The sequence below is a fragment of the Ostrea edulis genome, chromosome 8, assembly GCF_947568905.1.
Source record: "Ostrea edulis chromosome 8, xbOstEdul1.1, whole genome shotgun sequence".
Lineage (NCBI taxonomy): Eukaryota > Metazoa > Mollusca > Bivalvia > Ostreida > Ostreidae > Ostrea > Ostrea edulis.
The window spans coordinates 40,974,270-41,000,462 of NC_079171.1; the positions used below are offsets into that span (position 1 = coordinate 40,974,270).

General features: G+C 33.8%; 2 long non-coding RNA genes and 1 pseudogene across 2 annotated transcripts; all 3 read left to right on the forward strand.

Annotated features, from left to right (window-relative positions):
- The window catches only part of LOC125661685 (multiple epidermal growth factor-like domains protein 11), a 77,021-nt pseudogene extending 74,748 nt beyond the window's left edge, over positions 1-2,273 (forward strand).
- Positions 2,274-16,522: 14,249 nt separating this feature from the next.
- On the forward strand, positions 16,523-20,545 carry LOC125661772 (uncharacterized). The gene is made up of 3 exons (XR_007365089.2): positions 16,523-16,945; positions 17,836-17,902; positions 20,178-20,545. It is a non-coding gene; the product is annotated as an uncharacterized LOC125661772 (long non-coding RNA).
- A 2,084-nt stretch (positions 20,546-22,629) lies between these two features.
- Positions 22,630-23,960, forward strand: LOC125661785 (uncharacterized). Its single transcript, XR_008797585.1, has 3 exons — positions 22,630-22,713; positions 22,805-22,913; positions 22,996-23,960. It is a non-coding gene; the product is annotated as an uncharacterized LOC125661785 (long non-coding RNA).
- Positions 23,961-26,193: the final 2,233 nt, after the last annotated feature.

Below are 26,193 nucleotides of genomic sequence, written 5' to 3' on the forward strand. Positions count from 1 at the left end.
AGAAACAGGATGAAAGTCAAGAATATTGTTGGAGACACTCCGCTATAAAGAAACAGAGTCACGGGTGAACGACGTTGAGAAAATCAACAATGGCTATCAGGAGCTTGGAGAATTGAGTTCATCTTCAACCTATGACTCCATTCATTAGAAGACAATATATTTTACACACCATTTATAATAGTATATAATCCTTTCTTACTGCATCGCATGATGTACATGTATTGTAGTACGCAGGTCTTCATATTTTTCCTAGGACACCCGCTACTTTTACTTAAAAAAATACGCACTATATTTAAAGTCCATACATTCAGTGTACTTCCTCATCTATAAAGGTAGATTTGTATATGGCGATAGATCAGAGCACAACCAAATTTCAGCTCAGATTTTTTTTTTTGGTATGGCGATGTAATGATGTAGTATTTTTAATCCCGAGTGGCATGATCCTTTCTAATTATGTTAATCTGGTAATTATATTGGAGTTTTTCAGTATTGATTTCACTGGAGATAAAAGAGAAATAACAAGATGTTCATTTTCAGAGAAAGGAATCTTTCAGTTTTGTCATGATGTAGCCCTAACATATTTCATTAAAACGTATCTTCATATATGGTAGACAATCATTATGACGTCTATAGCTTCATAATAAAATTAGGTTAATGTAATGACTAATTAGCATAATTATTAGAAATCAGTGTTTCGAAACTGCATCGCATATCTTTGGGATCCGTATCGTAGTGTAAACAATCATACAGCCAGATATATATCCTTCCACCAGCTGCAAGGTATATATGTCAAGCGTGTTAAAGATAATGACACGAATGTAGTATCAGATTAACGGGTCGTGAGGACCTGACAGAGGGGCTATTGTATATGTGTATGCACTGTAGACGGGCACAGATTTAACTTCCGTAATAAAGATAAAGAATGTAATCCAACACACCTCGTAAGATTATCAGTCGCACGAACTTCGTAAAGATTTAACTTCCGTAATAAAGATAAAGAATGTAATCCAACACAACGCGTAAGGTTATAAGTCGCACGAACTTTGTACAGGTTTAAAAGAAATAGAGATGCAGTATGTATCTGAAATAATCTTTGCTGACTTTGTTAACATTACTGTCAATCAATGCATCACATATACATTGTAGAAATAGCAAAGTTTGGAAAAATATATTCCATGTTATAGGTTATCAAATTTTTTCTAATGATAACAAGTAATGGCCGTTACTGGTTGTCCATGTTACATAGTGATACTACTGTACAGTCATTGTATCGATGAAAACGTGAAAATACAGTACACGACATGAGTTTAGACGTGTCCCATGCAACAGCAGTGGGAAAAAATGCCCAAACACGTTGGAACTTCAAAATTGTCGGTACCTTTGAAGTCCTATTTTTCCGCGCGAGCTAGAGATTGAAGTCCACGGAAGATCTCCGTAGATGCCACCGCGCATATCCGTGGATGTCACCTGTACCTCCGTCGATACAAAAACTGTTTCGCTTGGCCAGCATACATGTACTCCCCTTCATTATTTAGAAATTAGCTATAAATCATTCAATTTCATAATTGTTGTTTAATGATACGTTGGTGTTTTCGGTACATATCCATATGGAGACTTCCCTGTAGATGTTCATACCTTTTTATGAAACCCCCAAATTCTCGACATCCTGTATATAAACACCTGTGTTATTTCCACCACTCGTTGGTACATTGTTTCACGGCACGTGCAGCACAAATTCACCAAATAAAAGAAGGGTCAAGAACAACGACAATCACATGCCAGTAATTTCAATTTGATAAATAGCAGTTCAAAGAAATGTGTACCATAAGCAGTAAGGTTTCTATTGTAATTAGGAATAGGTGATTATGATATGCTATATACATGTTTGAGATTAATTTCATTATGTACTCAACTGTGATGCAATGTGAACAAAGAATAAAAATTTTATCACCTAAACAAGTAACATTTTTAAATATCTTTACTTTTAAACAAACCATGTCTAACAATACTCTTTTTTATATTGAAAATTATGTACCTTTATTAAGAATATAAATAAAATGTGCTCCCCTATCCAGAATGCCTATACTTCACATTGATAATAACGCGGTTTTTTTTCTAACTTGAAAAATACTTTATTTCACGCACGTATTATTTATTAAATGTATATACGACAGCTTCATTTGTCTTGATATCTCTGTATACCATTGCATAATATTGATGAGATAAAACATATTGAATTGAGTACATGTAGTCTTGAAATATCACGAAGTATACAGTTGACAACGATTGAAATAAAAATGCAGACGTTTTATCGTTTATTTAGTGACTCACAAACTTGCCCGTCCTCTGAATGAAAGTTGTAAAACAAACGAATTAGGCTTTGGTCAGTTATAACATATTACGGGGGTAAAATTAATCCCATCTCCTCTAGTCATTGATTTTAATAATCGACAGCGTATATGGATAGAAGGAAATAAATGCAAATCGTTAACTCATTTTTGTTTATATTGATATTAGTCTTTTTTCATGAACTAGTTGCATTTGACATCGAGGTTTTGCATTCTTAATTATTGATTACAGGCACGTAGAATCGGAAGGGGGTGTAATATGAAAGCTTGAAAATTACGAATTTATCCTTGTAGCGACGTACCCACTGCACGATTTAAGAAACTGAAGTCGAAAGAAGGAATTGAGAAAGTTTCGGCGGATAAAGACAATTTAAGCACTATTTTCTGTTGTTATATCATTGCTTGTTAAGAATTTTACACAACTTAACTGACAACATGCCCCTTCTGATACATTGAAAAATATAAGTAATGTTAGGACGGGGCTCTATAAAATTCAATCTCCAGTTTGTTCATACTTCGTCATTCAATAACTTTTTTAGAATTAAAAAAAAAACGTTTTTCGGGTTAGTGGGACTATGATTTATGACTATAACAATGACCTGTGTATCACTTGTACATTCCATGCAAATTCGAAGGGGTTTTCTGCGAAAGCCCATAAGGCTCCTTCGAGATTCGAAATTCAAAATACGAGATTCGAAATTCAAAATACGTGATTCGAATTTCGAAATTTAAAATCCAAATTAACCAATCAAAATGCAGGTCACAATAGACTAAAGGTTAGAGGATACATGCATATGCATGTAAACTTAAAATATTCTTTTAATATGTTTACCAAACAACGAAACATTTATTTTAGAACTATAAATGTTTTGATATGTGCTTAGCATGCAGACAGGCCCGTAGAAAGCGGGAAAGGAGGAAGACAGAAAACTTGTTCCAGCTGCCACTATTCTCTTTAAAGAATTCGAGGGTTATGCCTCTTGACTTCTCTAAAGATAATACAGCTCCCACATATCAATTCTGCACTGTGTGTGATAGCCAAGTTGATTACAAATCATGATATACCTTAAAGTCAAATATTATATGAAGCTTATTAACCGATGATACTCCTCCAACTGATTCTAGTTTGGTTTTTTTTTCAGTTATCTATATATAAACAATGTAAGAAATTCGAATCATGAATATAAATTCATCTCAGATCTATGTTGTATCTTTTTACATGTTTAGGCTCCAGGAAGCTTAACTACGTGCGTGATAACGGGAGAATACCAATATATCCACGTTTTAAAAATTAGCTTATGCACTGATTCATATTATATCAGCCTACGTACCATAGGAACTGGTAATTTTGTCTGTAATATAATAATAGTAGGGGTGTATACCATATAACCTTCTGATATTTATTAGGGGTTGATATAGTACAGAACCCTACTATTACTGTTACGGACACAATAACAGGTTCCTGAGATTATACATACTTGAACTTAAATCATACCAGGGGCGTAGCCAGGGTACTTGTGATGTGGACGCCCGAGTTCGCAGGGGGTTTGGGCCACTTTAAGGCTCACATTGGGGGCACAGGGGGCAAAGCCCCCATAAGCTGGTACATTTTAGACGATTTCGATGTATATATTCGACCCTCCTTGTCATGATTGTCATACATATTGCTCCTCACTGCCTTTTGATCTCTCTCTCTCTCTCTCTCTCTCTCTCTCTCTCTCTCTCTCTCTCTTGCAAAAAATTGTGGACTTTTGTGCGTACAAACGTAAGCCTGGCTACACATATATATGTACGCGCATGCATAAATAATAAATGTACAAATTAAGAATCAATGGGACATGCTATTTTTTTAAACGTGTATAAATTAGTGTTCTGTGGCACAGGTGCTTGTGGACAGGACTTCCGGTACTCCCTTCTTGTATTTTTAAATGTTCAATTCCTTGGGTATTTCGGACGTATTTTTGATCAAATATGTAACTTCAGAGTTTATATATTTCAATGGAATACACAAATATCGCATAGAAACCGTTTTTAAAAATGTCATATCACCGATCATAATATATGAACAAGGTGTGCAATTCAGCCAGCGACATGTTGAATAAATCTACACCTCGCTGAGAAATCCTATCGAAAAAGCACCAATAATACACATACCACTGAAAAGAACGGTCATTCTAAATCTACTGATGATTCATGGATTAAATGCATCGTTATTTGGTGCGCAATAATTACTATTATTGTATTGAGCTACCTTGATATAAGAAAATTCCCCTTTGCCATAAATTTGAGCTTTTAGTTTGTCATTCATGTTAAACAAAATGTTAAATCCAAATATTAACTATTTATGGAACATCCTGGTGTTTTTATTTTGAGTTCACTGAAATATACATGCAACAGGCATCTGAAAATGAAAACTAACAATGGATACTGAGGATCTATTCTAACTCAGAGCATCGAAGTTAATACATTAAATGTCATCAATATATCCAAATGTCGAATTGAGGGTCACATCATGAAATTATTTTCATACACCTGACCAACATGTCATGTGATTCCTTCTTTGCCACGCCAATAGTTTCTATAATTTCCCAAAATCAGTGAACAATTCAAATGCAATGTTAATAGAGAAACTGTTGCCTGGACACTGGTCTATTCTTCAAATAGTCCAAATTCAATCATAGAAATTCGATCGACAGAGCGTCGTGAATGTTTTCTACACAATTGCCTCTTTGAAAGTGACAGGTTTGGTGCAAAAATATAGGACTCCAAAGTCCGATGGGCCTCCAAAATGCAATGGTCACGCCAAAGTGCGATAATCTGTACCAAACTACGATGGTGTGATACGTCAAAGCGCGATGGTCCACACTCGTGCGCTAAAGTGTGATGTTCTTGCACGCCAAGATGCGATGGTGTAGACACGACCCAGTCCGATAGTCATTACTAATGCGCCAAAGTGCGATGGAGTGTCATGCCGAAGACCATTGGTTTGTAAACAACGCAGTTTTTTAATACAGACTGTCCCAACCGTGTGTTGTTTCACCAAGATATCAGTGCAAAATCTATGCACAAAATATAAGAATAAGAACTTATTTCATCGTCATTTTGTTGTCGTGTTATTAAACGCAACATATTCCAACAAGAAATTGCATAGAATGTTTTGCATTATACCATGCCCCCGGGAATTTATTACATGTACATGAAGTAATAAATGATCACGAATTAAAGAATGTTTGGACGAAGTAGATAGTTCGACAACAAATGTACAAGATTGCCGTTCTCACAAACCTCAAGAGTCTAAACCTTGCCGTCTTCCATGTCGATCTTAATCACCTGTGCCTTCATCCAATATATCTCGAGGAAGTTAGTGTCAGCATTGCATCAGAAAGAAAATTCGTTGCATTTCCTGGGATTTATTTTGAAAGACGTTAAGAATAACTCCACAATGACGTCAAAAACGTTACTGAATCCCGCACCATCGGATTTTGGCGTGACCATCGCTTGCTTAATGACCCGGGGCACCCGGAGTCGTGAATTCAAGCCCCATTCGTGTCATGATAGCATCAAACCTAAGACGTAAGACAAAATAAATAAATATAAATATATATATATATATATACAATTGTATATATATATATATATATATACAAGATCAGGGTATTTGATACCGTGGTATATTGAAAGTCCCTGACTAAAGACCCAGAACACAAATGCATAAACGCATGTTGCTATAAAACATCAAATGTTACAGGAAGGAGAAAATGCTATGGACTAGGTGAATGTTTGAAGTTAGGTGTTCTGGGTGTTCATAGATAATAACGGCAAACGCGTGATCTCATCTTTCCACTGTTAATTTCCCATGTTTATGTAACATTATGCATATGTAAAACTTATATGGTACCAATTTTGATGCACCAGATGCAGTTTAACATATATCAAATGATGTCTTCTGTATAAACGTAAATCACGTAACCCCACCTTGACACCAGGTTGACGGTTTTCATCACCTTGAATCTAAATATAAATCAGCTAAAATGTTAGTATTATGTTTATCTCAGGTTATTGGAAGCTTTTAATAGATGAGCCCTTTTTAGATTCTATAAAATTATAGTATAGAAAAGTTCCTTTATTGAAAATTGTTCTTTTAAGAATACATGCCCTTCCCTTTTCATTATGAAAACTTAAAGTACTATATGAGCTGCTTTCTTTTCGAATTAACTTCTCCATCGTCAACTTCCCATATTTATGTAGCAATATTCTATTTTCATCTGCATATGGTGTTTACATCGCTTAGCTTATTCGATACGCAAGAACTTGTTCTGCGTATGGTCAGTTTTTAGATCGGGCTACTGACAAACAAGTTGATGGTGCAGGGGTTTGAACATTATCATTTAATATCATCATTTCGCAAATTCTATGATCGTTATAACGATCTAGCTTGTCAATACAACCTATCATTGGGTCAAATGTTGTGTGACGTGTTTCATGCCAATTGTTAGGCCGTTCTTGGCACACTGATTATGACACACGATCCCTGATCGGGATGAGGCTCATGACGGGTTTGACCGGTTGACAGGAGATATTTACTCCTCCTAGGCACCTGATCACGTTCCTGGTGTGTCCAGGGGTCCGTGTTTGTCCACCTCTGTATTTTGTATTACTTATAGGAGTTATGGTATTCATCACAGTTCGTTAGCTTTCAAAGAACGTTGAACTTTTCTTTGTCTTGCAGTGGGTCATGCAATCATTGCTCATTATTTTCACAATTTGTCAGGCCATCTTGTCGCTTTGTAAGAAGTCATAATCTCTCCAATGAAAAAACTCATTTGTCATTTACACAAGTTTGATTGCAACAGTGGTCCTGTGGTTGAGGCAAAAAGATTTCCTCCAATTCGAAATTCAGTAGTTGCTAGGCAAGTAGCAATAAAAAAATCATTTCTGTTATCTACTTTGATGAGTTGAAACGCTGAGAAATCAGATTTTGACTTATTGAAGCAATAAGGAGTACATTGCACGGGTTTATAGTGGAAATGCGTAGTGTCTGTTAACGATTTATCTAAATTATAATAAATAATGATTAATTCATTATGTCTGATACTCAACGAATATTTAATACACCATGACACCGCTCTTAAAATATTCAATGGCGGACCGTTCTTTAATGACGTTTTTTTTTTTTTTTGTAATGAAAATTATCTTTATGATATCGTTTTTATTCACAATCTCTCACCAACGATCAGATTGAACATAATCTAAATTTGAGAAAGAAATACAAGCAATTTGAACTTTCCCTTCTGCTGTCTGTTCCTCTGTTTTCAAAGCGAAATCCTGCACGTTTGCTACCAGAGTTTAAACATGCAACCCAACATCACTTAATAAATAAAGAATCACGACAATCACAAAATACCACTGCTCAAACTAAAAACAATTAACTTTATAGAATTATGGGTTAGTATCCGTCATGTATTTTTCACAGTTGGTTCCTGAGTATGTGCTAATGCACTGTTGCACCAATTCGTGACTTGGTTTGATTTGTTTTATACAATGCATTTACAGAATCAAATTAATATTTGTTTACAAGCACCTGATTCCTGACTACTTGACATATCTTATAAAATTGTAAAAGAATATAAAAAAACCGGACTGTTTACGCCAATTCTAATCTACGTTTGATTATCCTTATTCGATGGCCCATTTCATTTTATCAAGGAAGTTTTTTTTAAATAAAAATAGTCGATGAATAGAAATTACCAGATGTAGTTAACCTGACATCTCTTTTCAAGATTTTTGTTTATAATTTCCCATACACTATTCCTAAAAAGTGCAACCAATATTGTTTTTTCAAACAGTTTATTTGGATTTGCATCTGCATAGTAAATCACGACAGTGTGAAGCACACTCATACAATTCATTAAATACATTTAAAGTATGTAACGCATGCCTTCCCCAAAATTAGCAGTTCCGCATTCAAAACCCCTTGGCCATTCACCCAAATCATACAAAGTTGCCGGGTTACTGTTGCAGAAGTTTAGTCTAACTTTTCTTCCGTGTTTTAATGCTAGTGTGTCGACATCATGCTACGGATCTGTTTAATATTAATGGTTTTACAACTGTCCAAAGCTTACGGTATGATCTAGCATTTTTTAATTGATTGTATATTTATGCAGTATTTCATTTAATTTTTCGATAAATCACGATCAAATTTTAAAACAGTAGTACTTATCACATTGTTAAATATCTACATATTTGTTGTCTGTTCTGTATCGTGTTTATTACTGTTGTCAGCTATTGGAATGCTGTACATGCAATTCTTTTCTAAAGCTATTAAATACATTAATTGTATCAATAAAGTAATCTAGCTTACTGATATGAATGGTGAACAGGAAATATTTACTTCCTCTACGTTCCTGATCCTATCTTTGTTGTTTCTGGGCGTCATTTTTGCTTTATTCGTTTTTTTTGAAATTCATTTTCGTTTGATATCTTCACTTTCCATTGAGAGAGTTTTCCACCAAACTTTGTTTTATTAGTCAAGTGCAGTGCAATACTAAAACATAGACTCTGTCGATATGCAATGTATTTGTATGTAATACGCTTTATTTGAAAATCAAAGGGTAATAAAGGAAGAATAAAACAATAAAAACTACTATTCTAATCCTTTTAGACTGTATAAAATAATTTTAAAATGCAAATTTTCATTAATTAGAAAATTATGTAATGTTATATCTCATTTGAAAATTGTGAGGAATCGAATATTGAACAATCCCATGACTCCTACAAGGAATACAGAATTAAGTGTTGGACGCACACAGATCCTGGACACACCAGAGGTGGCATTAGGTGCCTGGGAGGTGTAACCATCCCCTGCCAACCGGTTACACCCGTCGTGAAAAGTATATCTTGATCAGGTGAATAGATAATTCCGTAGTCAAAATCAGGGTCCAAGGAACGACCTATCCATTAGGATGAAATATTTCAGACAGTATTCTTTAAAGGGTTGATTACTGTTGCTATCTTCATGCTCTCCAGAATAGTACTTTGCAGTGGAAATCTAGGATCGCAAAAATATCCTAGACTTTCTTTTTTATATGGGTTAATGAAGCTGTGGAATAGACTGTACTACCACACAAATCACTGTGCTACTAACACAATTATCATGTGGGTCTGAGGAACTGCAGTATTGAAGTTAGTTTAAAAAATAAAACTATCGTAAATGGCATGATGTGCGAGAACTCCTGATGATTGTAAAGAAAGTAACTTTGGGAAAATGACGAGTGCAACATGATGTACGGCTTTGCAGCACAGGTCCACAAATTTAGTGTACACTACTGTATATATTACTCTATGATATATTTCTTAGCAATCGAAACCGTAATAATGCTTCTTTCGTCAAATCTGCACTTCCAGTTTTGCTCAAGTCTCCATGTTTAGGAATGAGTGTTCTCTATAATACGTTTTAATATTGTCAAACGTATGTATGGTGACATTAAATATGGTAGAGAGCAGATATTTAGACGAAACGATAGAGTAATAGAAACAACATAGGTACTTGAGCAAGTCTACTGCACTTCTTGTGAACGTCATTTATTTTATCCTTAATGTTATTTAAATACAGAAAACATGTATCTGCATGGTATGTGTCTTGGTTAACGTGTTTGCACCCTTTTCGAGAAATTGAATACTTTTTATGACAGTTACACTTCAGCTAATCTATTAGCAATGTCATTTCATTCATGATGAGATAATTTTATGTATGTGAACATGTATGAATATTAATACACAAATACATTGATAACGAAGTGCTGGAAAGGACAAAAAAATTTGATTTCCTATAAACGTAATTCATTATCTTCCATAAGTTGATGATGTCTTTTAAATATATAAGCAATGAAAATCATTTTGCTAAAAGGGTGGATTCGTTTTAGCGGCGTTATCTGCAAGCATGATTAACTGTATCAAATTAATGAAAACTCATACTGCTGCAGGATGAACTTATGGTATAAGATATTCAACAACCAAATATTTGTCTTAATTGTCTACAGACAACATTGCCCTCAACAAACCGGCATGGCAGCTTCATCAGTATATAAGTAACAGAACATTCAACGCAAGTAATGCAGTAGATGGACTTAAATCGGACCTCAGGGCCTGGGGAGGACAGTGTGCCATATCACATTTTGGTAAACAGATAGCCACATGGAGAGTGGACCTAGAGGAGATCCTAAGTATACGTCACATGACGATTTACTACAGGACAGAAAATGCAGTCTGGGGTAAACTACTTGGCTATTCGCTTATAGATTTGTTAAAAACGTTTCAAATATGTGTTATCAACAGGATTAATATTTGAAATATATATATATATATATATATATATATATATATATATATATATATATATATACTTATCTAACATTGTGGGTATTAGATAAATATAACTTTTTTCAGAATGTATATTGCGTATTGAAACATGAAGTGATCAAGTGATCAATTACATCCCTTATGTTTGTAAAGTTCTAATTTTCTTATATTTACACCACCGACTTCTTATAACTAATCAGGACATCTCAATACGTGCATTAAAGCGTCGGTTAGTTTCACCACTTTTCACTTGGAAGCGTTTTAAATCACAGTAACAATATATGAATGTTCTGTTCATTGCTCTAGAGTCGGTTTTGTCAATGTATGATTGGAACAGATTGACAATTGCATCATATTTAGTTTTACATCTGTTGTATTAATGGTAAAAGTACAATTTCCCTACCAAATGTTACACATAATTAATAATTTCATAACATCAGATACCTCCCCCCCCCAAAAAAAAATTTCCTAGAGCCCGTGTACCAACGGCAATGTCTATTGTTGAATGTTATAATTTTGATCACTTTCATGTAACAGTGTCTGCAAATAATAGGAACAAATACAAACCATCTTTCATCAACTATAAAAATCAATTTACAATTGATTTGAATGTATGATTTCTTTCAATACTTCACATTGATAATTCACATATGAATGTACTTCTTTGTCGAATTCCACGGTGCAAATTAGAGACACGTGGAATGCAAGGTGAAGATAACGAACAGTGATCAATCTCATAACACATACATTGAATTGTTTCGAAGTTTGACTAAATGTCTATGCTATTTTTTTTATATTAAAGTAAATCACTCCAATATTAACTTAAGTAGCTGTTTGATAATTACCCCAGTTAACTTAATATCGTTTCTTCAATAGAGCAATGTAGCCAAAGTGAATATAGTATTTTTAATGATAATCGATGCAATTAATTCACATGCTCGTAAATTGAAGAAAAATAAAACATCACATGAAAATTGTTTGAAAGTTATTGAATTGGAAATACTGCTTCAATAGATGTCGTGACAGATCATAATTTTTCTCTTAAACGTATGTCATAGTACAAAACGTCATACAGATAAATACCTTTGGAAATATCAACTGGACACGTGACTGTCATTTGATTCTATCCTGTATCTAGAAATGGCCGAGTGCCGGTTATTTGTAAACACAAATTTAAAATTTTACAAAAATATATGTTTTTAAAACAGGTGAAATGATGCTTGGGGCGTTGTACGGCCTCATAAACACGTACGTGCGATGATTCAACAGCTTTTTCATAAGATGGAAAAAATATCCAAATTCGTACTATACAACTTTAAAGTTCAATGAAAAGATTCTGCGACTCTTGTGTGTCCGGGTAACGCACCTGCCTCTCACAGTTGCAAGCGACTTTATGCATCACTGTCGGCAGTGGTTGTAGGTGAAAGGGTGATGTGGTTGTTCAATTGGACACGTGGGTTTCCCCCTGGGTAACTCGGTTCCCTCATCGCATCAATGACCTTTTCGTATGTCAATATCCCAGAAGAGGAAGAATAATGATATACGATGTATTAATCGTTTATTCTCCAGGCGCGAATCCAGGAACTGCAGTTAGCGGGTGAAACTTTATAAGGCAGGAAGTATGGGGACCATGGTGGCGAAACCTCTGAAAGCTCCTGGATTTTACAGATTTTATGTCTCCTATGTAGTGGTTTTTACTATTTTCTATCATTTCAAGAAGGTAACCTTAATAAAATGACGCATATATTAAGGGCTTCTGGGAAAAAAATGTAAATTCCTCCAATAGAATTAATTCAATACATTAAAAGATTTTGTCATTTATTTTCCGAGAGTGGAAGAAATTACTACTTCCTTTGTCGTTTACATTTTTCTAAACAAGAGACCACGGTTTACCTTAAATTTGAAAATCCGTCACTGTTCTCGTAAAATAAAGTTTTGGAAATCGAGATTATATTGAAACACCGAATATGTGAGTGAGCAGTTAACAAATACTGTTTACAACTTTAATTTGAGAGGGACTCGACCATGTAATACCTGCACAACAAAATCAAATCATTAACCACTAAGCCCCCGTGGTCACTTTAATCACCATGTCCCTCCATTTCAGGTGTTGTGATTTTAAGGATTTTTTCATGAAATATGTTTCCAAGAAAAAAAATATTCCCAGACCATGAATAGTACATTACCACACTGTCTCATATATATATACAAAATATGAAAGACACATCTTAAATAGTAAGATGAATATTGCCTGATTTATCTTATTCTAAAATTAGTTCAAACTACATGTAAGGACAAAACCACAGTGTCAATATTTTGAAACTAAATTAAGCACATTCCACAAGAAATGCATACATCAAATATGGAATATATATCACTCACCATTGAAAATATATTAGCAAGGTTAACATTTTGATAAGAACATCGAGTCATTTATTAAAGTTAAGGTATCAAATGAATACAAATAACTTGGCATAAGGAATCTATAAACAAAATATGAAAGTTCTATTATATATAGTTTAGAGATATGACCAGCGTAAACATTTATTTTTATAAAGTCAAACTCTCAAGTCAAGGTAACAAGGTTGAATATTTGGTACAAAAAGAAGGTATTGCCACAGGGGACGCTTACTCCTCCTAGGCACCTGATCCCACCTTTAGTGTGTCCAGGGATCTGTGTTTGCCCAACTATCTATTTTGTATTGCTTTTAGGAGTTATGAAATCGATAACTGTCCGTTATCTTCACCTTTCATATGGAATATGGCAGTCCTATAGCTCACCATTTCAACAATATGGACAAGATTCAAATTTCAGACAGAAAGGAGAAAACAATATCCCTCCACTGTGGTCAAGGAGCATGAAAAGAAACTTGAGTTCACAAAAATTAGGAATACTCGAATGGAGAAATTATTTAGTAGGGCCCTGGATTGTTTCAACTAATGTCCTGTTAGTTCCCATATAAAACTTTAATTTCTTTCTGTGACCCTATCCTACCCCCGGGGTCCCTGAATTGAACAAATTTGAATTTCAACTATTTGAAAATGCTTGTTCGTATGGTTAATAATGGCCCTACTCTTCTTGAAAACACACTTCATTCAATTAAAGGTGAATAAAACGAACACTGAACAATCTCATAACTCCTTTAGACAATGTGAGATAGAGAGTTGACCATATATCTTGATCAGATAAAATGAGTCATCGGTTGTCAAAATCAGTGTGCCAAGAACAGTCGAACAATCGGTATGAAACACGCCAGACGGGAAACTAGCAAACTAGAGCGCTATTATGACCATATAATTTGCGAAATTCTGACTTTAAACGAGACTGTTGAAAAACCTGTATCATCAACCTGTTTGTCAGTAGCCTGTTTAGATTTAAAAACTTACCATATGCAGAAAAAGCTCTTGCACTTTGAATCAGTTGAGAGATATAAACACCAAATGCAGTTTATAGCGAAATATTGCTACATAAATATGGGATGTTGACGATGAAGAAGCTGCAATTATCCCATTTGTGATAAAGTTGAATTGTTAGGTTGCCGTTAGTATCTACTTTCGATACAATATCTAAATATGAAGCAGACGTGAACCAATATGGATATGTCAAATCGATATAAGAATGAAAGTTATTATTGTTGACAGATAAAACGTTGTCTTATAAAGCTTTGATCCACTATCGTAGCCCTATCTTGCCCTTGGATGTGATGTTTTGAAGAAAATAAACCTGAATCTGCACATTATGTGGGTATTTTCATAATAATAAATAATACTATTCATCGCCTTGCTTCATTGAGAAAAAAATGATTTTTCGATATATTCCAATGTTAAACACTGATTCCAAAACCCTTCTAGTGTAGCTTCAACCTACATATAGGGACAAGAATTTGAAGAAACTTTAATTTTCACTATCCTCGATGTTTGCATATTCGCATAATACGTATGTAATTAATAACCTGCTGGACTTGCAATCATTTTAAGATATTTTTTGTATATATTTGAATAAACTGTAATCCATGGTATGTCAGGAACCTGCCATGTACATTTCAATTTCTCCGTGAACATATGCCTTTTGATAAGGAAAGGTGCCTTATTTCAACAGTTTTTGAAAAAAAAATAGTCATCATACATCACACAAATAAGTAACAGGGGGATTTTTTTCAGACGAAGGTCAATGAAGGTTATATTGTAGAGATCGACGTCACTGAAAATAGACCTTATATACAAAAAAAGAAATCTGCACTTCAACAATCTTTGAACAGTCATTGATCATTGTGCAATTCATTCGTCATAAGTAGTAGTGTAATTGTTAAATGTATTTTGAGGAGCATCCATCAGTTTGAATGATATTCATGTTTATATTAATTTTTGATGACGATGCAAACGTACAGTGAAATGACGCCTCTGAACTGTCCCATTAATTCGTTACATATCTGCAGCTTTCAAACCAATTAATAGAAAATGTGGTAGGCTCGAGAATCATGCATCTCGCTGTTTGCTCATAATTATCCAGATCAACAACGTCACGAAGACTAACTATATTGTGACATTATGCAAATTCAAATCTAGCCCGTACCGTCATTTCTGATGTTTCCTCAGATTTTTCAAGCAGTCAGTTTCATTTCCATTTTTGCATTGATGGTATACATTAATATAACATAACACACCGTACATATAACACTTTCACAATCTACCCATTTTAAATGATATCACAATAACTCATATAACATATACAATATATGGTGAAATTCATTAACATAGCCCCTAATTGATATCGTCATACACTTCATATGCTACTTTCATAGAATATGAACATCTTTAGTATTTCTAAATAATCTAATACCAAAAACTCCCTATATTTTAGAGCTTTAGCAAAATCCCATATACAAAGCATATTAACAAAATCGTCGATATATATATATATATATATATATATATATATATATATAGGGTTTCGTTTATCGGAGAATTTGTCGCTCATATGGTGATCTTGTAAGCTGTACATGAAGTGTCATTTTTTTAACTTGCGTGTCCTGATCAAGATTGTAACAGCGAGGGTAGTTTTTTTTGTTTTTATTGACAGGCACCTGGTGACGGGATATGCATTTGTTTTATACGGTATTGGTGTGAACGAACGCGTAACAAGACGTATCTCATTGATATCAGCTTTTGTTATATCCACATTTTCTTCCTTAATGGAACGTGTTAAAGTGTCTTAGCGCTTACACATATCTATACATTATTTTTGTTGCTATATATTTCTTAAAAAGCACTTTAAACAAGCCTTTACTCCTGAAGTTTTAAGACTGATTCTATGTAACTATCAAAATTCAGTGGCCACGGTATGTCACAGATTTTTATGAAACTTTGTGTGTAACAATATTATGATAGATATAAAACAAAAAGGACATGCAAAGGTTTGACTTAGCAACGGTTGCCATGGAAACCGATCCTCTAACAACAGCTGGACAAGATATGCACATGTATGTTATATTTTGAAAAATAAAAAATTAAACGCTATTGTTTATAAAAACAACAATTGTAAAAATTATTTTGAGCAAGGTTCTAGCTTTTAGAATTTTTTTTGTATTTATTTAATCCTTGAAAACAATAGAAATAATTATTTTTATGATGTATAAGGGTTTGATATATGTAATTGTTAGAGAGGGATTAAATATATTTGCCCAGTCATTTGGTGTAAACTCACATGCTAGTAAAATGTATTAAATCTTACTTTAAAAAAGTACAGAAACACATTTGTGGAGAAACCAAAGGTAAACACATAAACGAGTAGTTTCCTCTGGTGCACAAACCAAAATACACCAGAAAGAGTTATTGCCCTTTGTAACACTCTCTTGTATTGGAGATATGAACAGCCTTCATTTGTTTTCAGTGTGGCAGGAGGTGGAAATTGAGTTTTTATTCAATTTGTTCTTCAGAAGTTTATCAATATCAGATGCTCTTTGTTCACTTAATTCACTACCACGATCTTTATCTTCAATTGTGCTAAAGGATTCCGATTTATTTCATGGAATACAAATCCGTTTGATCTTTGCCATAGTCACCGGACTCTAGCATCCAATCGTCTACGTATTCGTAGAAAAAGTAAATGTTGTGGAATTTAACGCTTTATTGCATCACATCCGACTAAAAAAATGACCAGGGAAACAGAAGGCTGACAGACATATTCATAGAAAATGTGAAAAAGCCCTGCCTGTTGCCGTGTTGGAACTTGTATTGACGTAAGTATTCTATTTGATTTAGAATCCAAATTCTAAAGTAAAGGCTGAATAAAATGTATCAGAAAATTTGGCTTTTAGTAAACATATGAGAACCCCAATTTATTTTATACTTCCAGCCAGGCTAGTCAGCTATAGTGGTATACATGTAGACTGAACATTGTGAGTAGTCCTGTCATTTACTGCATGGGTGTACAATATAGAATACTAGTTAAGTATGTCCCCAACCTAACATTCACTCAGGGAGTTTCCTATCACATTTACACAGAGTTCAGGATCTGTAAAAATTGGGGAATACTTATAAAACCATGTTTCATGTGGAAATTTTCAAAAGGACTAGGCTTTATTTATGTAATCCTAAGTGATGACCTCTCTCTCTCTCTCTCTCTCTCTCTCTCTCTCTCTCTCTCTCTCTCTCTCTCTCTGACTGTCAAGTTTACAATAAAAACAAACATGTGAATGCCTGTGTGCATTCTAGATAAAGATTGTTAAAATCATATATATTGGTGAGCCAGGCTACTTTCAAGTTTGTTTACCTGTGGTAACCCCCACTAATATGTGATGGTTCTAATCTACAGAAGAAATCACACAAATACTATTAGGATTTAAAGTTTTCTCATCTCTGTATTTATGAACTTTAGGACACTTGATTTGGAAAAATTAAATGATGAAAAATTGAAGATTTTGAATTGGGTCCTGTAACTGGGCCCTCAAATTTTAATGCATGTAGCCTGTAGGTCCTGTCAACTGAAGTAAATCAAAAAATATTAAATGTAAATTGTAAATATTCAAATACTTTTGAATTCTTACTTTTTCATCCAATAATCACATATTTTGGCCAAAGTACATGCCCACTATTTTATGTAATTAATGTGTGCTTTTCTGTGTTTCAGCTGTATGAGCATCATACTGTGCAAATCACCTAAAGATGGAGTTGACCAAGTTGCTGACTTTGAGGAGGTAAATATTCAGCATTAATACATACACATTGAATACATAATTTGAAATTCAAATTTGAATCCCAGTATCATAAATCCTAAAACAAATTAATAGATGTGGGGAATGTGGTACATTGGGTTTAGTTTCTTGGTTATAGAGCCTGCATGGAAACTGAATTTTCTAGAATAATCACAGGAGACCATCCATTTTTTATGCGACATGATGACTTGAAACGTTTTCATCACAACTTACTAAAAAAAATTATTACTTCACTTAATTAGCATACTCAAAAAGACTAGTTGTTTTGTTGTCAATGACACACATATATATGTACACATGTGTATGAGACTATGAGCTCAGTATCATTTGTAAAAATGATTAATTCTAATTAGGTCAATGTTGAGAATCACTCAAGTGACCTACATGTTGCTATTTGTGTGCGTCAGTCATCATAAGACGTTAATTGAACATTAATATTTTTTCTTGATAACCACCCTTCCAATTCTTTTCAAATTTCTTTTAAGCATCTTTGGGACAAGGGGAATTAACATAGAGTGTAAATCTAAGGACTCTGAATTGACGGTACTTTTAAAAATGTTCTATACCAGAATTGAGAATTTTGTTTTAGAACCAGGGTTTGATTTCTTCAATTTTATGGAGAAAACTTTTTCAGATATACACTTCGTTAAATTGTAGAGTTGGGGAAGGGGGGTATAAGTGTATTTGACATTTATTTGTGTCCAAATTATGCAATTAATACTGAGGATTTCAGTAGTAGTCTGTTTTTAAAACAACAGACACCTAGAATTAAGAGCACAATGAAAGCATACATGTGATAAGGAGGGGGGGGGGGGGGGTGACTTCATAATAATGCCTGAAAATTCTTAACAAGTAAATTTTAACAAAAATGTTACACTAGAGATGCCAATTCAAGATAATTAACATGCTTTGTTTATTGGCATCTGGTGTACATTTAGCAACAAGTAGTGTTGTTCATTGTGAAACGATAAATTGATAATGAACATGTATGCGTTGGTTGTACATGTGTTTTAGGCATATCTTATTGCATGTTTTGTTGTGTTTGGTTGTCGAAAATATTGATAGAAATTAATAATGAAGAATTGCTGATATACTAAGGACATCATGATTCTGATCTAAAGAAATTGAGGACTAGTTAATATTTACATACTTTGTTACATCATGACCATACATTGCTTGCAAGAAAAACACACATGGGCCACATACATGTAATCTGACTAAGACATTTTGTTCAGTTATACTGTTTTCAAGTCATTACACTTAATTCTTAGAAAAATTCCTTAACTGGCAATCGATTGCAATCAGAAATTGCAAATTTTCTATTTATTCCTTACTTGACACCATCGAATGACAGTAATGTGATGCTCGCTCCCTGTAATCAGGGGGAAATAACTCGTATAGCATTGTGAAAAATGTAGCTCATTGATTATTCATCTATGTTTGAAATATTTTATGGTTATACAAGATTTTTTACAATAACTATTGAAAAAGACTCGAACACAATTTATGTTCATGTTATGCATAAATTTTATTAAATCATTGACTCCACAAAATATTATGACATCACAGGAGGGTGGAACTACCTTAAATAAAGCTGAATGCTTATGAAGGAAAAACAGAAAGGGGTACCAAAATTGCGAATTTCGAAAACACAGGGTTGTGAATGTGGGTCCAAAAGAGTCATATAGTGTATAACATGGATTTTGTAGCCCTTAGAGCTATAGTGATACTTTGAATTTTTTTAAATTTTATTAATACTCAGGTAACCAATAAGGTTTGTGGACATCTTGTTAATTTATGAGTATTAACACTATTAATAGCTCTTCAATACAGCATAAGCACATGTATACAAACTGTATCAAAACATAACATCCTTTAGGCCAATTCAACTTAATTAGTAAGATTATCATCCTGGGTCACCAAAAAGTATGGGGCAGACTGTGGGAAGATTTTATTTTTTAATTTTTATTTTCTGAGAAATATATTGATGACAAACGAGTTTTTGTCAACAGAAGTGCATAATGTAATGCCAGATATATAAATCTATGTTATTTCACAGATGATTTTTGAGGGGCGGGTGGGCGGGCATGATGATCTATCAACTAAGTAAATAATTAAGTGGTAAAATTACTATTCTAGCATCATGAATGATCTTGTACATGTAAATTTAGTTTAATCAAATTGAATTAGGTGTGTACTGTATGAAAATGTGAAAAATAAGATGAACTTTTCAATATTTGTTCAACACATTTTTTAGAACTTGAAGAGCAGAAGATGCATTCCATGACTCTTATGTGATATAGAAGACAAAGAAGAGCTCTTGAGAATGGAAAAAAAACTGCGAGTTTTACAGTCAATGAACACACCTCACGACACAAGTCCATCCTGATTCAGTAAACTATTCTTCTAAGGAAACACCATGACTTAGTTAAGATCAAGTTTTGGTGTCAGAAGACTAATGTAACTAAAACATTGCAAAATTAACCTGCAAGTGTCTTATGTGAGCCTACTGAATAAGGATTCATTACTGAACAGTTGAAGGAAAATCACTATTATAATGATTTTTAAAAAAAATGATTGTGTTGTTTGGATAACATTGTGATCCATGTTTGTTGAATAAACAACTTTGCAAAAATGAGTTGTTCTGTGTTAATATTATAGATTTCCTAATTACTGGTATGTCAACATAGATTACAGTAACACTGAACAAACTTCAATAAATTTTAAAGTTTCATGCAGTTTCTGCAGTAGAAAATGACACCTATTGATTTTCTGGTCCAAAGGTCACCAGGTGCAATACAATACTCTGTACAATTGATGTCTGACCAGTTTCTTCAGAACCCTTTGATTGATAGTGATATTTCATACAGGGGTTGGTCACTGGTAGTATATGACCCCCATTGATTTTCAGGTCAAAAGATCAAAAATGGCAGGGGCCTCCATGGCCGAGTGGTTGGAGCATAGCGTTCAAAATGACACGGCCTCAGTCGGCGCGGGTTCAAATCCTGCTCGCGCTGGTATTAAGTGAGAAAGTTTCCCAATATACTTTCGGAAGGTCGGTGGTCTCTTCCCAGGTACATTGTATCTGGGTTCTCACTTTCACCAATAAACACTGGGCACCACCAGAAAACTGAAAAATTGTTGAGTGTGGCGGAAAATATCAATAAATCAATCAATTAAAAATGACAAGGTGCAATGTAGCTAGTACTCTATGCAATGGTGTCCCCCCAATAGCTTGGGCCTGTTGTTCAATTATGATATTTCATATGTTGGTTGGTTATGAATAGTAGATGACCCTAATGATTTCCAGGTCAAAGGTCAACAAATACAAGGCAGTACAATGAACAATTTATTGGTATCTACCCAATATCTGGAGAAGACTTTTTATAGTTACATGACAATAGTTTACATGTAATATAGCTCGTTTATGGAAATGATTGCAAAATGTACTTGGTGTTTGGGGAGGGGTGCGGGGGTCCTACTGGATTACAGTTTATGTTTACATGGTTTTTTTTAATCACTCTAATTAATTTTTATTAATATGTTAAACTTATCCATTTTTATTTTTGAAATATCAATTGCTCATTTTGTTCATTTTAACTGAAAATGGTGTAGGTTGTATTACATGTATTTGTCATTAGTATGAATTTTTGGCAAAATGCCCAAATCTACAGTTTTCGTACTACAATAGATCAATTGTACTACATTTCGCCATTAATCTTTTTATATAAATTAGGAGTCTTTGATATGGACACCCTTTGATGACAGTTGATTATGCTGTATGTATTTTCCAAATTATCTAAATTCATCAATGAAATCCAACAACAAATCCCGTTTTGGCAAAAATGCCCAAATCTACAGTTTTCGTACTACAATAGATCAATTGTACTACGTTTCACCAATAATCTTTTTATATACATTAAGAGTCTTTGATATGGACATCCTTTGATGGCAGTTGATTATGTTGTATGTATTTTCCTAATTATCTAAATTCATCAATGAAATCCAACAAAAAATCACTTTTTGGCAAAGTGCCAAATTATAATACATTGGTACAGCGGTCAGTAACACACTATTTACCATAGGTGGATATAGATATCATAAATAAGGAGGGAAGTGTATGAGGAATCGAGATTTATGGAGAAAATTAGTTGTCTTTTTCATTTTTTTATATACCACAAGGACAAAACATGGGCAAAACGGGCTGAATTTTGCAGTTCAATTAGCCCTCATAGACTGCTGTCGGTTTCCATGGCAACGGATGGTAGAAATTCGGTGGTGGGGTTGAAATTATGTAAGATGGTGCAAGTAAAGTTAATACTGTGAAAATCAAAGAAATCTGTGACATTCACTGGCCAGACCCTATCTGATTTCTTTGATTTTTACATAGAATTGATCTTAATCACTTTCTTTACTCATCTTGAAAAAATAAAAATATACCTTATATATAAAAATTAAACCTTTATTTCATGTGACGGGTTATTGCACGGATGGTTGCAAAACTGGGTGGCATGGGAGTGACTGTTTAGAAGGTTAGTATGGATAGATAAGCATATAAAAACGTAATGTTGTTATATGTTATATATAAAATCAAAGAAATCTGTGACATTCACTGGCCAGACCCTATCTGATTTCTTTGATTTTTACATAGAATTGATCTTAATCACTTTCTTTACTCATCTTGAAAAAATAAAAATATACCTTATATATAAAAATTAAACCTTTATTTCATGTGACGGGTTATTGCACGGATGGTTGCAAAACTGGGTGGCATGGGAGTGACTGTTTAGAAGGTTAGTATGGATAGATAAGCATATAAAAACGTAATGTTGTTATATGTTATCCAAATAATGAATGTTTCATTGCATCATGCAATCATTGCAGTTGAGGGTCAAAAACAGGAAACAGACATAAGATTTTATGCAGTCCTTGGTGCGTTATGTCTTACATTACTTCTCATTGGGGTGTGTGGTGTTTACAAAATCGCGAAATGGTAAGCAGCTTCTCACAAAACGGTAATATAAAAAATATATAAAAACACTCTCGTGTTTCAAAGATGGGATGATTTTTTTCAGTAAAAGAAGAACATTAGACGGAGGTGAAAGATATCGGCCCAGTGACTTTCCTCCTTGCACTAAAGACGCTGCATTAAAAGTCAATGAAGGTGGGAGTGTCAGTAATGTATATCAAGAACTGGGAGAAATGGGTCAGTCCTCAATCTATGATCCCATCGACTAAGAAATAGTTATACGTATATACTATACGATATATGTACAGTGAGTTGTGTACCCTCACTACAACGTCGGTTCCAATATATTGATATACACCTATCAGTTATTTTTCTGTTAGGACATCTGCTATTTTACAAGAAACATACACTGTATGGATACTAATATGATGCCAATATTAAATATCTCGAGATTTCAAAGAAGATTAAAATTTGTGTCAATATGTTTGAACTGTGATGTCAGGAAGTAAGAATGTTAATGATGTTAGACATGTCGATTTTTATGTTTTTCAATGTTATTTTGGACTTATTTTTCCCCATCGTATACCGTTAGAAATCCATGATAAATACCATATCGCTGTTTTTAGAAAACAATTCCGCACGGTCTTCTCGTCAGATTAAAGCATTAAAATAGTTTAATTCTACTTGTCCTTATATTTGGTATGAAGTTAATTTGATATCCACACATTGCCAAAATATTATTATTTACTATAATAAGGACTAATGTATTAAACATTTAATATCATGTTGGTACATTGTATATTTTATAGTCTTATGACTATAGGATATATAAGTGTTTCAGAAATGAGACGGTCACAGAAAGTTGTACAAAAGTTGTAGCTAGGTGAGGTCTTATCTGTTGACACGTGTTAAATAGACGATAGTGTATGTGCTTTTTGTGTTACTGTGGAAATTGAGGACTCACAATAGCCAATTTTCGATAGCAAATTTCGATTTTATACTTCGGAATGGAATTCACACATTTCAGCAGTTTTATTGTGCTTTCATTTGATAAATAAATCTCAAAAGTTATTTTGAGTCACGTTTAACCCTTTCTCTACCAGGACTTTTAGATGATTTTAAAGACTAAATCACAATATTTCAAATATCGATTTAGATCTATGTGTGCCCTGATTTGAGGTAGACATATACCATATAATTTTGTTGGGTATTTAAGAGGGATTATGTTTCTAGAAATACAATGACATCCCATTATCTAAAGAGGTATACAGGGTTTAAGGGTTAAACACGTGTTTCATACCGATTGTTAAGCCGTTCTTGGCACACTGATTTTGACTGCGGATAACTCCGTTTACCTGATCAGGATATGGGGCTCACGGCGGGTGTGACCGGTGAACAGGGGATGCTTACTCCTCCTAGGCACCTGATCCCACATCTGGTGTGTCCAGGGGTCCGTGTTTGCCCAACTATCTATTTTGTATTGCTTGTAGGAGTTATGAGATTGATCACTGTTCGTTATCTTCACCTTGCATAAATACATATTTGTTCATAATTTTATAATCTTTATATTACGACCCCTCTCACTAGATTAGAGTCAAAAATAGGAATTTATTAATGCATGAGTTAATCTAACTATTAAATCACTGCAAAAACCTGACGATCAAATTAATCAATTTCATTAACAAATGAATAGTTTGGTTGATAAGTAACAATAATCATTGTTCAATTTTGACCCTAATCTACCTTTCTTCATCCATTTCACACGATTTAAACATAATTGAATAGCTTGATGATTAGAAAAAAAGTAAATGATTTAGAAATACCATCTTTAGACAGATTTTAATCATTTTAAAAGGCAAAACAACTAAAATATGATGATTATCAAGATGATTATGCCCAGAAGTCATCAAGTGCAAAATTATTACACGTTATTTATTTGCATTGTCATCATGTTTAACAATACGGTACACCTCAATATGTCCCCCCAATAGACGAAAAAAATTCAGTATTGAAACAAATATATTTTCATGTTAATCTTAAATAATTTGATTTTTGTATCAAATATATGTAGTTGCTATGCTGCAAAACCATATCAAACCATATAGAAATACTGCCTTTTTTTCTTCTGCAAGTACAATGTATATGAATATTCAAGTATTTCCTATTTCTAGACACCATTCCTGGTACTAAACAGGGTGCAGTCTTTAATTGAACGGACGTTTGAAAATACTTCTTTTTAAGCGTTGAAACCATGCTAATTTTTCCATGGACAAAATAATATGAATTCCAGGTTCTCCAATACTTATCAAATCACCATGCACCCCATATTGGACGTTTGTTTTAAGTCTGCTGTGGGATGAAGGATAGCACGGATATTATAGTCTAGCCATTGTGAGAGGTAACCTTCTGGATCGTTAAGCCCTCACATTTGGAACGGGATAGCTCTATTACATTTCACCTGTATACATGGGAAATCATCAACATAATTCTGTATCTGCAACTATTTTAATCAAACATGTCAGTTTTAGCAATATTGATTACAATAAATAATACATAATACAAAATAAAACACCACCTACACTGTCATAAAAGTTACAAGAATATTAAATGAGCCATACATAAATTAAAACTTATCTCAAAATCCGCAAGTATACGAAATGTTTTACCTGCATCAATGAAAATGAGAGGTAAATCAGAGGTAAAATAAGTAACAACTGTTGAAGAATCGTGTTTCTGCTGCCTGCATTCATACCTCGGTACACCTTCCAAAAACCCCTTTACATATTTGTTACATTTTTGCAAAATATCTACTAATGACACTGCTTTCCTATTTGAATAAAAAAAAAAAACAACATAAACAGCGATTGTACACATGTATTCAGAATGATTGAAGATTGCAGACTATACTGAAAATGTTTTGTTATAATAACTAATAAAGTTTACAAACCTGGTACATCGGACTTCGTCTTGAATTCATAAGACAATATACACTCTTAATGTATTGATTGGTGGTACATGAAAGGTGAAGATAACGAACAGTGATCAATCTCATAACTCCTACAAGTAATACAAAATTGATAGTTGGACAAACACGGACTCCTGGACACACCAGAGTCGCTATCAGGTGCCTAGGAGGAATAAACATCCCCTGTCGACCGGTTACACCCACCGTGAACCCTATATCCTGATCAGGTAAACGGAGTTACCCGTAGTTAAAATAAGTTTGCCAACAATGTTCTAAAAAATCGGTATGAAACACGTCAGACAGCATTTGACCCAATGGTATGTGTGTAGTAGTATTCAT